Source organism: Gouania willdenowi, chromosome 2, assembly GCF_900634775.1.
Source record: "Gouania willdenowi chromosome 2, fGouWil2.1, whole genome shotgun sequence".
NCBI classification, from domain to species: Eukaryota; Metazoa; Chordata; class Actinopteri; order Blenniiformes; family Gobiesocidae; genus Gouania; species Gouania willdenowi.
Window position 1 is genome coordinate 2,739,541 of NC_041045.1, and position 20,189 is coordinate 2,759,729.

Here is a 20,189-nt window from a genome sequence, read left to right on the forward strand (position 1 = left end):
AGTTTTTTCTCCCCACTGTTGCTTATGCTTGTTCATGTGGATTTATTGGGTTTTTTCCTTTTTATTACAAATTTTATATTTTAAAAGCGCTTTGAGATGACTTTTTTGTAATTGGCACTAAATAAATAAAGTTGAAAGTTGAAACCCTTCTTTGTGTTTACTACGCCTCTATCAGTATTCATAGTTCTGTTGTTCATTTAGAACAAGTGTCACTCCCTTAAGTGTATCTCAGCTGGGAAATGATTCCTTTAACATTATCTGCAGTCATGTTGAGAGGGCCATTATATTCACCAGCCGCGGCTTGAATGAATTCTAATACAACTCAATAGCATCCCACAGTGTCTTAGTTACATTAGGTGTAGAATGGCAGAGCAATTTGCATGTTATTTAATAAACTTTATGTTTTCCCTCTTGTGAGCCCGTCTAAAACACTATGAGACCCATTAGTGAGTGGGATCGGGTGTGTTTGACGTTCGTTTTTCATTTCACTGCGTCCTTAAGTGCAGCTGTAGAATGCTTGTATACTCAGTTTTTACAAAGAAAAAGACACATTTTTGTAAGTTTATTTTTTATTTTTTCAGTGTAGACCTCATAGATCAATAAATCAAAGATGTAAAAAGTTGAAGTAAAAACACTTCAATTTATCTGTCTACGGGACTCCATATCCCACAATGCAATACGCAAAACTTTTCCGATAATGTCAATAAGAGAGTGCTTAGGGCAGGGGCGTCAAATTTATTTTAGTTCAGCGGTCAAATACGGAGCAGTTTGTTCTCAAGTGGGCCACAGATTTTATGCGGGAAAATGAGTAATTTCAACATTATGGTGCCCTAGTTTGCACTTCCACTTATATACAAGATATTAAATATGTAAGAAACCGACAAGCAATAAGTGACAGATAATAGTCGCAACAGGATCTTGACTTTCAATTTCCAAGATTTTCTGACCAATTTCAATTAAATTAATGGAAATATTGTTATGTAATAATTTGAGGAAAATTGGAAGGATTTTGTAAGAGTTTTGAAGTTCTTTCAACAGTTTCACATTTAAAATGACTGAATGAGATCAAAACAAACTTTTGAGTGAAAATTTCAAAACCTTTACATCTTTTTTTGAGCGAAGAAGAAGAAGAACTTAAATTACACTTTTTCTTTTTAAAGATGTGAAAACGTCTCAGATTTTTGATGTTTGTAATAATGTAGAGTTAAAACATTTCACAGACAGGAATGTGGAATAATATGAGTTTTCCCAAACGGGCACTTGTCACTGGGTGGGATATTTTAGTGTGTTACTGTGATTACAAAATATTCTGTGAAACGTGGACACAGTGATTGGCAGTCACTCCATTGCAGTGATTAGGTACAAAAACCATAGGCTTCAATCTGTGTTTTTCACGTGCGGTTGGTGTTTTTCTGACCTTGAAATCAATTTCGTCTATCCGTTTCTTGCCCACGGCAGTGAGCAGAGCACGAAGGTGACAGAGAAGGTCCCAGGTTAGATGCCTTCTGTGGCAGCTCATATAGAGCTGTTGGCATGTTGACCAATGCTTTAATTTAAAATGATTCCTGCAGCAGTAAATAGGGCTTCACCTTCAGTCCGTTGGTAGAATAACGCTGAAATGGAGCTGGGGCACTTTGTCTTGAAGGTTCAGATTCCCACTGGTCAATAATCCTGTGTTCATGATGAAAGTCTGTGTATTTTTAAACTTTCACACACCCCAGTAAAAAAAAAAAGACATTTATTAAGATCGATTATTATTTTTGGATTGTGAGAGGAAGCCAGAATACCTGGAGAGAACCAACGTAAACGCAGGGAGAACATGCAAACTCGACACAGAAATGTCTATTATATCACCGTATTGCTCAAACTGAAATCTCATGACAAAAAACTGAGCTGGGTTTTAGTTTCTTCCATAGGGCCTCTGATTTTCAGAGTACAGATGGAAATCACTTCCTGAAATGGAAATACGGTTATTTTTACTTGCATTTATTTTAAACAAAATCAAGCAGAAATTGCAATATGGCATGGAATATACCTTTAAACGCTTTATTTGGGACATCATACATTCACTTGCAGTTTTTTACCACAAACGAGATGGTAAAGAGACAAAAATGTCAAATCACATGCAAATTATTGCAACAAAATCTTGCGTTGTCACAGACTTTAATTTATATCTATCATAATGTAACTCAAAAAATGTTCATCATATTAGTTTAGGCTCTCATTTTGTCTTGTGAGAAAATTCTAGCCCTCGGTCCAATGTACTTGCGCACCATATTGTAATATTTAACCACTGTCCAAAATCTACATGTTTGCATACTTTTAAGCTGTTTAAAATGATTAGGGGGTCCATTTTTGTGTTGTCTCCCTTTGGACCCTGAAAAAAAACTAGCACATTTTATGCTAAATGTAGTGCCCTTTTAAATTGCCTCGTGTGCAAAAGTGCCTTTATGAAGAAAACGATGACAGTAATTATTCGCTGAATAAATCAACCCTGCTCTTTGGTAATATTTGCTTAAATAAAGAGAAAATATTACCAAGGAAAACTGTGTCCAGATGTCTTAAACAGTCCAACATTCATACGTAGTACCATGAATGACTGGTCGGGTGGTGGTTCAGCGAAAACATAACTCTTTCACAATTTCAAATACTGTTGAGGAGTTTTAGAAATCCCTCTGATTCATGGACGTGTACAAGGTTTGTTTGAAGGACTCTTGAGACTTCGTTAGATTTGACATCAAATACTTCAATAACAAGGAGAGCGCAGATCTTTTAAAGAGGATCAAATATTACTTGAAACAACCAACAATTTCCATGAGGACAATCTGAAGACCTTTGCGACCCATGAGGGCTCTGATCTATGGTTTTTGTAAATATAGTGTATTTCACCTGTGACATTTGGAGTGTGTATTTCAACAAAGCAATCTGACTGACAGAAGATCTGAGAGACCTGCAATGACAAGCCCCACAAACACCTGCCACACTGTACTGCAAAGCCACGGGCAAGGGGGGTAAGGGAAAAAACTCTTAGCTCTTGCGCCAACACTTTCAAGTACACAAAGGCACTGTGATCATCACTGAAACATCTTAAGGCAATAAAAGCCACTGCCTCATCAAGCAAGCAAGTTAGAGAGAGCCATCTTCCTCCTGGCAGACTGATGTAGCTTTTTAAAAGTGCTATCTACGTTCTACAGCCACACAGTTGATACAGTGTCAATGCTTAGACCCTGGGCACAAAGTCAGGTACTAAGCACCATGCTTGGAAATTAACAGCATACCTATTTTTACACTCTCTTGCCAATTCATAGTCTCTGGGTGATCAACGCCAGAATAACTATGCTAATTGTTTAATAAGCGCACTTTGCACTGCATCAAAGGAGGGATTTCTGCATAATATTTCCCACAAGTTCAAAGCTGTCGTTATGGTGAACAAATAGCTTTTGAGGCTGCTTTTTAGTGCTTCACGAGAGCAGGGCTAGAAGATGGCCATGTAATTGGGTAATTAAGACAAGGTTATCAAAGTCGAAAGCATATCAATTTTACAGCGTTTGCTGCAAAAAGAAAAGCTTCTGACTGTGCCGCAGGGCATTACAAGTCTTAACTAAATGCTGGTTTCAAGTGCCTTCGCGCAATCTAATTTAATTTTTAGATACAAATTGCTCAAAAACACAAAAAACAAAGCACTTCATTGTGTATATCTTTGACAAAGTCCTCCATCTATCCCTGCCAGAATTATTGATGATTCATCATAGAATCTTCCACCTAAAAGGATGCATTCAGACCTTCCATTTTCTGCCACCTAGTTTTTAATAACCCTCAGGGGAGCAGTTTCCCATGAGGAAAGGAGATGTTTTGGCAAACATGGCGTCCTAAAACGAAAACCCCTCGGAGGTCCAAGTTGACTGGCAGTTGGTAGACAAGGTCATGATAGCAAAACAGGCCTTGTGCCTCAGAGGCAGTGCATTAATCCTCTCACTTAGCCCGCCAGCCTCCTTTTCTGACATTTCTACCTCTTGACGTAATCTGATCTGGTGAGCTTCATCAGATAGAAGGCCTAAAACACTTCTAACCTTCACTATTTCACTTCGTATATAATCAATGCTTGGAAAAAGATCCTGCTTGATGCTTTAGCTTCTTGCACTAAAGAATTTTGTAAGTAGTGATGTGGTTACCAAACATCACGGGAAACCTTCGTATGACTCACTGAATCATCTTATTATCGGTTCAAGGTGGTTTTTTTCTTTCACTCTAGTGTTATTTTACCAGAGGCTTGGCTTACACACCTGATCCACACTCATTTTGACACTTTCAAGAGTAGGGATCATCGCAGTAAATAGTTCAAATGGAATCCTATTACCAAATACTGTATACTGTTGGAGCAACTATCAGCAAACGTATTCATAACCCTAATGGGTGTGGCACAAGGAACCACATCAAAGCCCAAGAATTAATGATCCTTAATGAAAACGTGAAAGAATCCCCTATGAACCCCGAACTTGGCAACAACTGGAAGTACTGACGGGATAATGGTCCCACACATGACGCAGAAGAAAGAAATGGTTCGACAATGATGTCCGTATCCTAAAATGGTCACGTCAGAGTTCTGGCATGAATTTAATTAAGAACTTTGGGTGAGACTTGAAGACCAGAGTGATTGATAGGAAACTGACCAACCTGACCCTGCTCAAGGCTTTTGCCAAGAGTGGGCCAGGATCCCACAGGAGACATGCAAGAAACTTTTGGACACACCAGAATAATTCAGAAGCAGTCATAAAAATCAAGGCCTTTGCAATTGACTATTAAAGAAAGATGTGTTACACTTATCAAATCTAGGGGTATGAATACATTTCGAGCCATAAATATGGGCTATAGGGTTAAGTAGTTCCTTAAATTATGTAATGTAATGTTGTACTTTTACTTGTTGGCCACATGTAACTCAAAATGCATTTCTTTTATAAGAAAAAAAAAAAAAAAAATCACAAAAATTAACAGGAGAAATCTTAGAGTGCCTTATGTGTTGAAGTCCTACAAAAACTCATACTTATTTATTGTCAGAATCAATACCTCTGAACACATAATTTAGGCCTTATTTAATTGACAAATAAATGTAATTTTGGGCTTATCAATGCTTTTAAATACACACAATTATATATATACAGTTTAGTTAAGATTTTACATTTTTGCATGTTGTGCTTTGAAAGATTTGCAGACAGCTAGTTTTTGTCTGTTACATATATTTAAAAGAAAACTTAAACTAGAGAGAGAATGCTCTAACAGTTCAACCTAATGGTTTTTAAAATAGATATTTTCTTTGTGCTCGGTCATCTCTCCCAAAAGTATTGGCCAAGTTTGCCTCGTCTAGTGTGGTTTTGATTACAACACTAATCTATGATGTCTTTGTGATGGTTACAGAACTGTATTGTCGTTTTTGTCTGAGTTTCATTTGGTTTGGATCAACATAGATGTTGCTGATAATATTAAAAGAAACTATAGCGTCATACTTTAATTGAAAGTTTAACAGTAGGGCATTAATAAAATGGTTGAATGTTGTATAACTGCCAACTTTTTTCTTTGCTGATTTGACTTTGATATCTTGACATCTTCATTCCCCACTAATACATGTCTTCTACTATCTATAAACCTAATCATTAACCTTTCATACCTTAGGTTCAAACTAGCACTGGTCAGTTGGATTTCATTTATGGATCTGACTCAAATAAAATCACTCACCAAATTGATAAACTCATAAGTAAGCTAACCCAGATTGTTTCCAGTGGGTCAATTTGGCCAAATCAGTCAATTTTCTGTCCCGCTTGTTCTTGTTTTCAGGTTCGCAGTGTTCTGCTGGTGCCTATCCCCAGCTCACAATGAGCGTTAGGCGGGGGTACACCCTGGACAGGGCGCCAGTCCATTGCAGGACCCTGTCCAGGGTGTACTTCAATTTGGCCCCCTTCATTACCAAGATCTGCCTACTGGAATGTTTGAGTCCTGAGTGTTTCTGATGGTTTATCTGGCCATGTTTATGGTGAGTTTGATGACTTTAGCTAATTTGTGTATTTAGCAGCACCCTCTCAGAGGGATTCATAAGTCTGGATTCATTCAAAAGATGTGACTCTTACATGAACCAACTAGATCTAGCTCAAACTACACCCAGACATCTCAATGCAGGTTGAACTATTGATTAAGTAAATATGACAACAAAGGATTGTCTTTTTTTAGTCAGTAACATAGTAGCATTTTAAGCCAGTCCCGTGGGACCTCATCTATTTACAATCCAACAAAGTCAGTTGGTAATGGGTCTCCTGATGCCAAAATGCCATCCTTCTCCTCAGCAGATCATCCCCAGTGAGAAATAAATCATCTGCCCACAGTCTGATTTTACCGAGAGCTTTTATGAATAGACTCCCTCTCTCTGTGCCATCATTTCCATCACCCTTTCATTTCTCTCCTCTCATTTTCCTTACTCTTTATTGTTTAATTTAAACCTGCACTGCAGAGTGGAACTAAAGCTCCACAGCGCCCTCACATGGACTAGAAATGAAGACTTCCTGCCCTGTGGCCAGACAGGAAAAGACAATAAGAAACAAGTCTCCTGTCAGCTATAGAGGTGTCAGGCCGAGTGCAGCCAGAGCCAGAGGGCCTGCACTATGTTTAGTGTAGAGGTTATTATGTAAGTTAGGATGACATGGTCTGTGATTCTTCAGTGATAAAAACATGACACAGGAGAGAAAAACAAGGGGGTGGGGGGAGATTTCTGAGAGAAAGCAGGTTCTTCTCTTACTCTTTTTTTCCCTCATTGTAAATAACACATCCATGCAACTGCCTCTTATCTTAATCGTGTTTTACAAACTCTGACAGCCTCCTGTCGTAAGCCGAGCGTCGATGGATTAACTCGCCCCCTCACGGCCCACTTGGATATCTTTATCTGTTCACCTTGAATCGGGAATCTCGAGATTGTTCTCTGCCTATTTTATTGCTAAACTCTGAGGCATCTAAAACAAGAGAGGGTTATAATGATGTTTGCTAGGGTTTCTATGAAGGTAGCTGAACTTTTTAGGTGCCAAATTGTAGGCCTCTGTGTACAAATTATTGGAAAATATCAGAATATATACGTAGCAGAGAAATATTCACTCATCTAACCTTAGTCTGTGCTTTCTTAAAAGAAAGTGTCTATTTGTACGGTTGCCGTTCGGACAACCCCCGGTGCTATTGGTACAATAACCAAAGTACAAGTACGTAGCGTCTTAGGGTTAGGGTTGGGGTTAGGTTTAGCCTTAGTCACAGGACCTAAACTGGCCAATGACTGACCTAACACGTGACCTAAACTGGCCAAATAGGGATGCTGCATACAGATAGAATGTCGGTATATTGATACGGCAACCGTACGGATAGCCACTGCCTTCTAAACATTAACCTCTCTCAGACTTTCAACTTGTTATCCACACCAACACAGTAGAGACAACATTAGTTTGGTGCGGTGTCATTTCTGTTGCCAAAATTGATTGCATTGTTCTTTTGGCTTAGCTGGGGTTCAAATAAGCCATTCAGGGATTCAAATTTTTCCCACCCCTTGACCCCATTTTGTCACCATTTTGAAAACGGCAGTATCCAAGTTGAATATGCTACGAAATGACCCTTCTCAGTTACACACAAACGTTGTATCTAAACCTATGCTTTTGATTAAAAGAAATGTCCTGGTATATCTTGAAGTGATAATGGAGTGGCAACCATCTTTAAAATCCAATATGGCCACCCCCATTTTGTCGAAAAAGATCGCAATGAAACATGCAATCCGGAGGGGTAATTGAGCAACCCAAATGACATAACTGAGTTGAATTACACAAAGATCGATAAATTAAGGACCAAGATATTCATTTTTGGAATTTCGCCAATGTTGAGATATAGGGACTTTTAGATTTTTTCAAACTTATCTAGAATCAGTGTATTGATCTGCAACCCCTCTAGAATTTCATGGAATCTTCCATATGTGAAAGTATGACAAATAGGTGAAAATATGACGTTATTGGCGGAGGTAACAAAACATCCCATATTTCCATTTCCTCAATTATTGGGAAAGCTATAAAGAATTGAACAATTAATGGTGCATGGTGCCTACGTAAATCCAAGACAGAGAATCTCTTCTCCTGCACATTTTCAACCGTCAGACAGGGAGCAGTGCACTGGTTTTAAAGCAGCCCTTTAAAGTGGAAAAAGACCAAGAGTTCTGACATTTAGTGTTTCCCCCACAGAGCAGCCGGGGGCATCTGGCGGCAGATTCAGGTCAGGCAGCCCTTGCCTCCCCTGAGTACAGACTGTAAATGAGTAAAGCTTGTTTAGCAGATCGCACAAATCACAGAAATGCAGCTTCGCCTCATGTCAACTGTGGAGGCAAACTTGGCCTCTGCGCTCACGAGAGCAAATGCTGCATTCAGATAAATTCCAGGTAAATAACAAAGAAAGATCCCTGTATTGATCCCCAACATGAAATGTCTTTATCACCCAGTGTGTGTGAGGGAACATCTCATCCTAGAGGAAAGCTGAGAAAATAAACTTGCTGTTCACCAGAGACCAATTTGCCCAGAGAAAATCTGAAAGCATATGGATGAGGATGAGAAAATGATGAAAAAATAGAATTAAATATATATTAGTAACATAATTGATAATGTTGACTACAAAAATGTGCGCGTCATTTAATGTTGTAAGTTGATAATAAAATCAGGCGCAGTGTTGCTTCACCATTTACACTGTGAAGAGGAATTGTGCAACAGAAGACGAACCAACCTAAAGTCTCAAAAGTTTGGGACCATTTCACTGAAAACTTCTACTACTTCTGCTACTTACATTTTCTCCACACTTTTAAACCAATTACAGAGCTACTGATATGTGTGCGCATACGCAGTGTTCAAACAAGAGTGTGGAGAAAATGTAAGAAACTATATGATTGGCTGAATGCAAACACACCTGATTGGCTGATGAATCTGTCAATCAGTTTTATCAGCCAATGGTGACGTTCGTTGACCCGTGACGTCAGGGCAGTCTCATAATTCACCACACACATTTCTCTCACAAATACACAGAGGTTTCACAGCACAGAAGCAGTTTGTAAATGCACATTCAGCAATTTGCATCATCTGTGGATTTATATTACAAGTGTGCCTCAAAATAATATTTGTGAAGTAGAGTGTGTGCATTTCAGAATTTATATTCCAAGTTTGCATAAAACATATACAGTATTTGCGAAACAGATTGTGTGGATTTGTGAATTTGAAATACGACTGTGAAAAAAATATATATTTGTGAACCAGTGTGTGTGCATTTGTGAAACAGATTGTGTGCATTTGTGAATTTGAAATATAACTGAGAAACAAAGCATGTGCATTCGTGAAAAACCCTGCAAGAGTTCATTCATTATGATACTATCTTGATTCCATACTAAACGCACAAATTAATTCAAGGCTAGCATGGTCATAGTTCACTTTGCACATTGCAATAGTCTGAAATCCTCTCAAAACAGATTAGCATGCAATGCTAAGTTTTAGAATTAGACGGGACATGTTTCACTTTGAATTAAAGTAGATGACATTATCTATTCGGCTCTGTTAGTATTGCAGTGCTCCCAAAGACCCAGAACTCAGAGTTAGCCTAAAACCCTATTCTTTAGCACCTTAAGTAATTATTTTACAAGCAAGATTAGAGTAATGTATTAACATATATGCTCGTCCTGCCAAAGCAGACAGGAGGTTATCACATATTAGAGATAGACACAAAATGGAGGGAAAAATATTCTGTAAAAAGTTCAGTTTCAGCGTTTTACTGCTGGGGGTTTTGAGAACATTTAGTATTTTCTTTCAGTCGAGTACTGAACCATTAACTCGTCTTAAGAATATACAACTCTTGCCATCATATTTTGATGCTACGTTACATCGGTAAAAGTCAGTCAGTGTGATTATACAGCTTGAGAAAACCAAATAAACGCCTTAGTCCAATGGATTTTTAAATGCGTGTAAAATGGTTAGCTAAACTGGGATTGGAAAATCTGTGGCTTGATTAACTCAGCAAAATAATTTATGAAATTGGGAACATACTGTGTCTCGATAGCTGTTTGCATGTAAACACAATAAGGAATCAACAGTAATCTGTTCAGTAATCTGCACACAACAACTAAATCGGATTTAAGTAGGTTTCAAGTTACCCTTATCATAGCTCCTCATTGAAACTAAAATGCATTATAATTTAATAATATTTATAAAGAAGATTATTTTAACTGGCCAACCAAAATTATTTCAAGAAAAAAAATAAAATACTCCCATCATATCCACTGGTGCAATACTCGACTTGCTTCAAACTCCAAACTCCAGGACCAATCGTCCTAATACCAACCATTTAGAAATGTCTGTTTTTAGAGCTTTTAACTTACTAGTACAGTGCCCGTCGGAAGTATGTTTTCATATAGTGGGAGCTTAAGTAGAGTTGTCAATTATGGGCATATTAATAACATACTGTGTAGCATTATAAAGGGGTATATTTGCAGGTGCAAAGTAAAATAGCGTGTGCAATTTCCCTGGTTTAATTCTATGGGACATGAGCATGATAAATGTGTTGTTTTTTTTTTTTTTAGAACATTTTTATATTTTTTTCATTTGGTGTATTTTTCTGTAATGTATGTTTTTTGGAGTCATTATGTGTATTTTTTTTATCTGTCTGTTGTCTTTTTGTGCATTTTTTTTATATAATTATTGTTTTTTTGTTGCCATTGTAGTGTGATTCTGGAGTCCTTTTGTGTATTTTTTGTTTTGTTGTTTTTTTTTTGGTGTAGTTTTGTGCATTTCTGTTGTCATTTTAGTGTATTTTTTGTACAAATATTTAGTTGTGTGTATATTGAGTCATTTTCATATTTTTATATACTGTAGGTTTCATTTCGGGGCCGTCCAGAAGTGAAATAAAATTAAAATAAACATTTTGAAATGACCAAATTACTCCAAAATAACAGATACACACACTTGGGGTATTTGGAACCCGTTGACCAAGTTTCAGGTCGAACTCACACCGCATCGGGGAGATATGTGCTACACACACACACACACACACACACACACACACACACACACAGACCATCCTGAAATTATAGGATGGAACAAATAGCCTAGGGACCAGAAAGACATGTCAACTTTACGCATATTTTAAAAATCATTATCATCATATTTTTTTACCAGTCTTAAAGTATATATCATGTATTTTTTTGGTGTACTGAAAATGTGTCTTGATGTACCTTTTTATGTAATGTTTCTGTATATTTTTTTAACTGTCTTTCATTTTTTCTGTTCTTATATGTACCATAATCTTGATTTATTTATTTATTTTTATGGACCCGAGGAAGACTAGCAACTACCACGGTGGAAGCTAATGGGGATCCAATGAACAAATAAACAAAAATAACTGCAAAAATGTATGAATAATATATTTCTCTACAAAAATAATCACATGTATGTGATAAAAATATTTTTCAATGTATTATCTGTGTGTACATTTTCCCAAAAGTGGTTTTGAATCAAGCCCCTCCGGTCCTCTAACAATTATTTTAGCCCTGTTTCAATAATTGTAATTATAGGCTAATGCTAACGGTAACTCAATGCTAATGCTAGGTCAATGCTATTGCTAGGCTAATGGTAATGCTAGGTTTATGCTAATGCTAAGCTATTGTTAGCCAATGTTAATGTCAGGTTAATGCTAATGCTAGGCTAATGCTATTGTTATGCTAATGCTAATGTTGAAGCATTTTAAATGCAATATCTCATATTCGCTCAGACCAATCCCTAATACCCAACATTGAGATACCCGACCTTGGGTTATCAACCCAGGCCACTTCTTTAGACCCTACAACGCCGCTTGCATCTTTAATCATTCTAATTGTAATTGGAAAAAAAAATCACCGTAATTTAATTAAACATGGATAAGTGAAGATGTAATTTTAATTAAAAAAAGGTATTTGACCCCAACCCTGCTGTGAATGCTACAAAAAGCTAAATCAAGGTGATGAAATTAATAGCTCTTTTCCCCTGACATGATGTTGGTTTAACACCCTTATCCGACCGAGATAGCAATTAACTTTACATTTTTTCTCAACTAAATACTGATAGTATGAAATGATTCAGACCCTGAAACATATTTGACGTATTAAATTCCCATTATGTGTTGAATCAAAGTGTTTGTGCCACAGGAAAGGTTCCTCATTGAACACTAAACAGCTCTGTGATAAGGAGATGGAATTACACATGGTCCTTGGATGTTTCACAGAGCAGCATGTGCCAATGACACACTCATTTATCCTGTTCACACGTGCCTTTGACCTTTGTGCTTCAGGACCGCTTTATCTCAGCAAACAGGTGCCCTGCACAATATGTCTTTCACGCCGTCCTGAGTTCTCCCCACCTTGTCTGTTGGAGAGCAGAATAATGGCACAAAAACAGCTCTGTTCCAGATTGATAAAGAAAGGGAGACAGATTTTCCTCTCAAACCCTCAGAGCTTATCAGAGACGCTCGTGTGGAGAGAAGGTTGGTGGTGGCTACGCTCTGCAGAGCACGCTCCGTGTCAGCCCTGTTGAAAACCAACAGGGCCGATTCATTAAACATCAGGTGCACCGCCTAGAAGATGGCCTGGCCATGATTGTGTTACTGAAAGAAAAGCAGGGAGAGTGCGAGGTGCTCCTCAGAAAGGACAGAAAGCTCCTTTTGTGTGAAGGCAGGGAAGCGTGGAGGCGTGTGTTCACACTGTCTTTAACACAACAACTGTAATCACGGAGTTCAGCAAGTGACACAACCAGACAGTGATGAACTCGCACATATAGGTGGAAATCTCTCAACGGCTTTAAAACCATATCCTGACCAACGAAACTTCAATGAGATATCATTGCCTGGTTAGATGCACAAAATGACTCAACAAACAAACAATACAAAAAACAACAGCAGAAATGCACAAAAACAAACAAGACGACTACTAATAATATATAATTGAACAAATAATAAAATATCTGAAAAATGTATAGAAAGACATTATATTACAATATGACTCCACACATAATGAGAGGAAAATTACAAAATGAGTCCAAAAACACACAAAACAAGAAAAGCATACAAGACTACAATGAAAAAACACTCCAAAAACAATTAAATCAACAACAAAAACACACAAAACAAGAGCGCTCACAAAGCGTAAACCTCCACCTAGTGCCAAACATCCTCTTTTCCAGATAATGACGGTTATCAAATTCAGTGATCCTTAGATTGGTACAATGATCATTCACACGTTAAAGATGCAAAGTCACCAGCAGGAGGCGCTGTATAACAAGCTCAAAGAGCTGAAAATAGGAATTTATATTTGTTTTCAAATGGATCCAGAATCCAGTATATTGAACGAGATCCCTTCCAACATTTACTGGACTCTTTGAGAGACGGTCTCTATTTGGTTAAAATTAAACAGACAGACTGACTAATAAATGAATTAAGGTTGGGGGGAAAATATGTAGTGGTAATTAGGGAAAATGACTCCAAAATCAAACAAAATGATCATAAAAATACACAAAATGACTTCAAATGTATACAAAACAACAACAGAAATCCACCAAATAACGATATTAATACACTAAATTACAACAAAAATATACACAAAAGAACAAAAACACAAAAGATTAGAGACATGTATACAGACATGTATATTTTATTTTAAAATAAATACAATGCAGTCATTATATGCATTAACCTCCTGAAATGGAAATAACTGTGAGACAGACTCCCCACATTTCCATGATATTTTTCACAATTATACTGGTGGCCTAATGCCTAACAAGTGTAGCAAACAGCTGGTCGTAAAACTCTGAATTCTAGCGCATGCTTTCAGCGCATTTATGAAGTTATCTCAATTATTCAATATTAACCATGTTTGGAACAATTTCAGGAAGTTTAGTTGCCAGTAATGACACCTAATTATGTAAATACGATGGAGGGAAAACCAAATTGAAATATGTAAACTGAGCCAGAAATGAAACAGAAATTGGTAAACTCTGAAATGAAATTTGGAAATAAAGGTCATTGACTCTATGTAGGGGATAACGGTATTTAGAAGACGAAAGAGTTGTTAGACCAATCACTGAGATATTTTATACAGAATGACTTTAAAAAACAAATCAATGCCTCGACTATGCTACCAGAAATAAAATGACCTAATTTGGCCAAAAGGAAAATGAAGATTTGGCACCACCTTTCATAATCTCTCATATGTTATGCATGGATTGACCGGAAGTAGATCTCTCAGTGGTCTCATTGGTTGGCGTGGACACGTATCTAGTTGGCAGGAAATGGGAGTGTGATACTAGCAAGTTATCCTGACTGTCTCACAAACTGCAATGTCAGCTAATGTGAATATAAATGAACTCGTCATTCAACTTATATTTGTTGTTAATTATTGTTGCCTGAAGGCATCCGACAACAACAAAAACAATCCAGACCCTAAAAACGTTTACATTTCTCTTTACAGAAGCAGGAAATTCTATTCGATGATGTCTGTTATTTACTCTCTGCCAGCATTGCTAGGGAAACAAATTGAAGCAGATGGATAAAGAGAATGCTTGAGAAACCTTGAGGCCATGCCAGTTTGGAAACATCAAAAGTGTCTTTTTCGCTGTCCTTGTGGATCCGTACTGCCTCGTCTGATGATGGGTGAAATACGCGAGCCAGGAAACATCGCTTTGCTTTGTAGAAGATCAACCACAGGCTATTGAAAGCATCGCAATCGTGCTTGTTTGCGAGAGGAAACTCCCTGTCAGACTTGCATTTGGTTGATTTGAATGATGGCAAGTTTGCAGACGTTTTCTACCCACTTGTATAAATACAGTGGTGGTAACTGAAATTTGGGATTGTGTTAGTTTTGGTATAAAACACTTTAAATACTAAGAACAGCCACACAATTTACTTCGTAAGGCAATCTAAAAAGGGCACCTAGAGATAAATTTGGTTACCATGACCTTTAATTGCAAATGGTAACCCTGTCTATTGAATAACTATATCAATAAGCATTAATTCTATTGATAGAGGTAACTCTTCTTTTAAATTCAAAACCACTGCTTCTTCAAAAACGACCATTGTCTTTACATTCGGTGTATATGTGCACTTTTTTTGTTTTTGTTTTTATGGTTAAATGCATACAATTATAGCCAAAAAATTCAACATTGGCATCAAATTTATTTTGTCAACACAAAGAATAAAGTTGAAATTCCAATAACATTCAAAGAGAGATTTCCTGGTTGTTCGTGCACCCATTTGCAAACTTGTAATCGTCACCCTCCGTGTTATAGAACGCGTCTTGAGATACATATCCGACTGTAATCCTCAAACTCGACATGCATAATTAGGCATCAGTGAGCAGTAATGAGGCACTTGATGTGGAATTACTGGTTGTGCGTAAAGTGTCAGTGAAGTTACAAGAGGATGCAAAATGAAACCCTAATTAGCTAATGGAAGCACATGAGGGGGAAGTCTCCGAAAATAAAATGATAATCCAGAGTGGTAATTAATAAATGATCACTTTCTATTTGCAAGATTTAATTATTTCAATGTGTGTCATTTTTCCACTCAGTGAGCTGGAAATCCTGAAAGACTCACGTGATGATTAAGAAATAAACCCTAATTAGTCATAAAGGTCTCATGACCATTGACAGTTAAAGTGTAAAACACCATTATTTATGACTGCACCTGTTGGGACACGTGGGAAATATCGAGCAACTCATTAGCAGATTTAAAAAGTTGATTAAAAATAGCAATCATGACAATTGGAGACAGTTTGGCAACATAATCATCACAAAACCCTGAGTCCTCACCCCCTATGGAGCTTTGTGTTTGTCTTTGTGGGTTTTGATGAATTAAATGTTTCGCTATGCTGAATCACTTTGAATCACTCTGAAGCCAAGGGGATAAATGATTTGGGCAAAGCTCGGCAAGGAAACCATAACTCCTGCCAACCATGGAAATGTCCAGGGGCATTCAACAACGTATCCATGGTATGAGTGTGAGATAGGCTGCTGTAGAGAAACATTACCTGAGCTTGTACGTTACACATTTCTGACATTTTTTTGCCACAATTTATTGTCAACAAGCCAAGGTGTCACATGCGGTACCTCTTTTTAATTAGGCTTTTGAAATGGCTTTGTAATTTTTGTTTGCGTACCTGTGAGACTACAATAGGGCATGTTTGTTTCCATGAAGCAACATTTTCTGGTGTACAGGTACTCTTTCGTTAGCCGCCTTTAAAGGGTACCTGTCGTGAATTTTAATTGCTAGTTCTATCACAATATAATTAATGAAACTACAGGTAGTGTAGCCTACTTACGCTGAAAGTCTCCCCATCAATGGCTCTGAACAGCCATTATGGGATCTTGGGATTTCCTGAACAAACTACAGTGACTTCTCATGCTAAGAAGTTTGCAACACTGCTCCCCACCAAATTAGCACGTTGCTTGCTCAATCACCAGCCAAAGCTAATAGTCTTGGTTAATGAAACAACTTTGAACAATACCTTATCCCTTCAACATGCTAATCTCATCAATATGTTTTACTCTAGCTAAGTCACTTGTAAGCAGTTACCTCTTACAGGGAAGCTAATGTCACAAAAACGCTAATAGACGTCTGTAATGGCCGCATCTACAGACCATGGAGATGCCGCTGCTCAGCCACCATCAGCAATAGACATTTTTTTACGAAACGCCAATAAGGTAATTACCAATCTACGGGAAGAGATTCGCCTTTCTAACGAGCTAAAAAAAGAATTATACTACGCCGTATAATAGCGTTAACCTAACCACTAGGAACAAAGCTATAAACCATGCAGGCAGACCTGCTAATACTGTATCATGTTTTTCTGCAGTCTGTGCCTTCTCCTCGCCCTTCTCTCTCTTTTCTGTTTCAGGTGTCTTGAAGCTGGATCTGGCAGTTCCTGGTCTGTGGTTCACGGCTCAACTAGCCTGGAACATCTTGATGTTCTGTCTCTCTATCCTGTTCTGTTGGTCCTTCTGTCCACTAACCCCAACCAGTCAACGCAGATGGCTGCCACTTCTGAACCTGCTTCTGTTGGAGATTTCTTCCTGTTAAAAGGGAGTCGATTCTTCCCACTGTCGCTGATGCTTGTTCATGTGGATATGTTGGGTTTTTCCCTTTTTATTACAAATTTTATATTTTGATAGCACTTTGAGATGACTTTTGTTGTATTTTCACTATAAAAAATAAAGTTGAATTGACTTGAATTTAATTGAATAGCTGACTTAGTACACTCTTGATTAGCCTAAACGTTCTTGAAACATGCTGGTTAAACAATATCTCCCTGCCTACTAATGCACCATCTTGTGAAACCTGGAAGGGATATAACAGGAAGAGAAAAGGTTGAGAAGAGCAATGCACTTTCCAAAGACACATTACACAGCTGGATACCCACATTACAGTAATAGTGACTTCAACAGATGGAAGAAGCTTTCATGAGACAGATAATGATGATGGAAGCACACTCAAACACACCTAGAGGAAGAATTGCACTCATCCAGTGCAAGAAATATGCCAGCAGGATCATTTTTGGTCACTGTGGTTAATATTTGAAATAAGCTGGAGGCACTTGAGTGAACGCATTCACACATGGGTCGGCTCAGATGGGAAGCTCATCATTACAGCGTATGGTCATCTCCTGCCAACTGTGCTTCAGTTCTGACGATACTCATGGTCACCAGTGGGTGAGTCGTTAAGATTTAATGGCCCTCAGAGAAAGAGAGTTCATCTGGGTCAGCAGACACATCGTGAGGAGATTGTGACTGACGTTTGGTGTAACTTCCAGAAGAAGTAGCGCCTTAGCCTTTCATTGGCTAACCCTGTGGTTGCTGTTTTAGTTTTTTGAGTTTGTGTCACAGAAAACTTTCTCACTCTAGTGATTACTCATCATCATCAAGGGATCCTCAGCAATGATTCTTCACATTTGCTCATTGAATTAGCAGTCATACTGTGGTCTGTGTCTCAGATTACCATATCAGAAATGGGAAACTTCTATTACAGCAAGGGCCACAAAAAATTTGATCGTATTTGATCTGAGGGCCACATTATAATCGTTCATGTCAGCATGTAGAAGATACCAAACTACTCTGAAAACACCTAAGACAACACAACAACAGAAACATATACAAGTGAGCAGAAAAAAAAACAAAAACTGACTTTGAAAACAAACAAAAACACAGAAAGTAAGATAATAACTTACAAAATGATGAAACAACCAAAAAACATACAAAAATGACTGAAAATTTTGCAACAAAAACTGCAAAAATACACAATGAGACTCCAAAATTCCAACAGTAACACAGAAAATGACATAAATGTACAAATTGACAACAGAAATACACAAAATCACACAAAAAATGCACATAACAACACCAAATATATCCAAAAAAGACAGGCAACTATACAAAACGACGTAAAAAAAAATCCAAAAACATACAAATAGAGGATGGATACCCGACCAAAGTCTGACGGTATACCCGCGGGCAGAACCATTGAGCAGAGCAGAGCCTGGAAGCCTCCGTTGATGCAATCCTTTTTCTGCACAAAAACATGGATTATCTTTATCTTTAAAAAAAGGATCATGTAAATAGATCTACTGGGTCTCTTGCACGCACTGCACGTCTGTTTGTGTTTGATGTTCACTTTTTGCCCCACACACTGATCTGTGCTGTTAACATTAACAGTTGTTTCTTTTAGTGGAAAGCCTGCTTATATTAACAAACGTAAATATGTCCTTTGTATAAGGAAAAAAAAAAAAAAAATTTAACTGACAAGTTCAAGTCGGGCTCGGATATAAAACTTAACGCCTGTCGGATTTGGTTATCGCTCTGTCGGGTTTGGGTTGGGCTCGGACAAAAAGATGCAGCCCGATCCGCACTCTACATACAAACCCTTAATGTCCTTTCCTGCAGTCACAAAAACAGGGATTACACACGCAGGAAGAGAGCTAATAGCTGCGACCCAAGTTTGCAATGCTAACGTGTTCATAAAACAATAGCACAATTTAATCTGGGGTGTGAAAGTTTGATTAAAATGTGCCCCGTACTGTTCCACATCTTCTGTTCAAATAGCTGCGTGTTGAGAATTTAGCCTTCTGAATGGAGGCTAAACAATGCGGAACAAGAATGGACGAGTGACCTTGAAACATATTCAAACGACTAACACCCACATAGTGACATCATCCAATCTGGACTTATTTTTCTGCCATCTTTGGCAACTAGTAGGTTTCATATGTTTGGTTTCTTTGCTCACTGTCTAAGCACTTGATCTTTCTACTAGTATTTCACACAAAGCAAAAAAAAAACAAAAAAAAAACATCAAGATCTTGAAGTTGTCGAAGCATTGCGTAGGTTTAGCCATCAGTGGAGCGGCTGATGCAGCCATTTCTCTGGTGGCAAACAGACTTTTTATATGAAAGAAAGACTCGTAGACACCGGAAAGTTATTATAGATAAAATCTGTAATCAATACTTGCTTGTTTTGCTTGAAGAACACATTTTAAAAATTGAGCGACTTTTTCTAGTGTCCAGTTACAAATTCAAATAAATGTAATAAATGAATAACTATCAGAAATATTATAGCTTGTTTCTTTTTTATGCACTCTTTTTTTTTCTTTTCTTTATGAGATGAACATCATTGGACATTACCCTAGAAATATATATATATATTCTTATACAGGACTGCAAAGCACTTTGTGCCAAATAGTACAGAAAATACATTTTCAATAGATATAGAGATATCTTAAAAATCTTTTTTTGAAACGTGTCTGGACAATCGCACCACATGATATTTTGACACTTTAAATAATGGGATACATTTCAGATAAGTTTTTTTTATTTATTTAATTTAATTTATTTATTTTTATATTTGAAAATTCAAAGTGAGTTATTGTGAACCGTTTTTAACTGGACAGAACATTTAGGAGTTGCATCATTACATTTTCTGTGCAAATCTTAAATATGGGGGATTTTGTTAATTGATATGTAATACATTTGGTCATTTTGACATTTCAAGCAGATCACTCCAAACAGCATAAATGTATTTACAAGTTAATAAGAATGTTGTCGTTTCTGTTTCTTCGTGTATTTTGAAAAGACAGACCGGAAGTAC

The 20,189-nt window shown here is 37.5% G+C and overlaps 1 long non-coding RNA gene across 1 annotated transcript in view; it reads right to left on the reverse strand.

Moving 5' to 3' along the window:
- The window catches only part of LOC114473713 (uncharacterized), a 39,985-nt gene that overhangs the window by 19,197 nt on the left and 599 nt on the right, over positions 1-20,189 (reverse strand). The window lies entirely within an intron of this gene.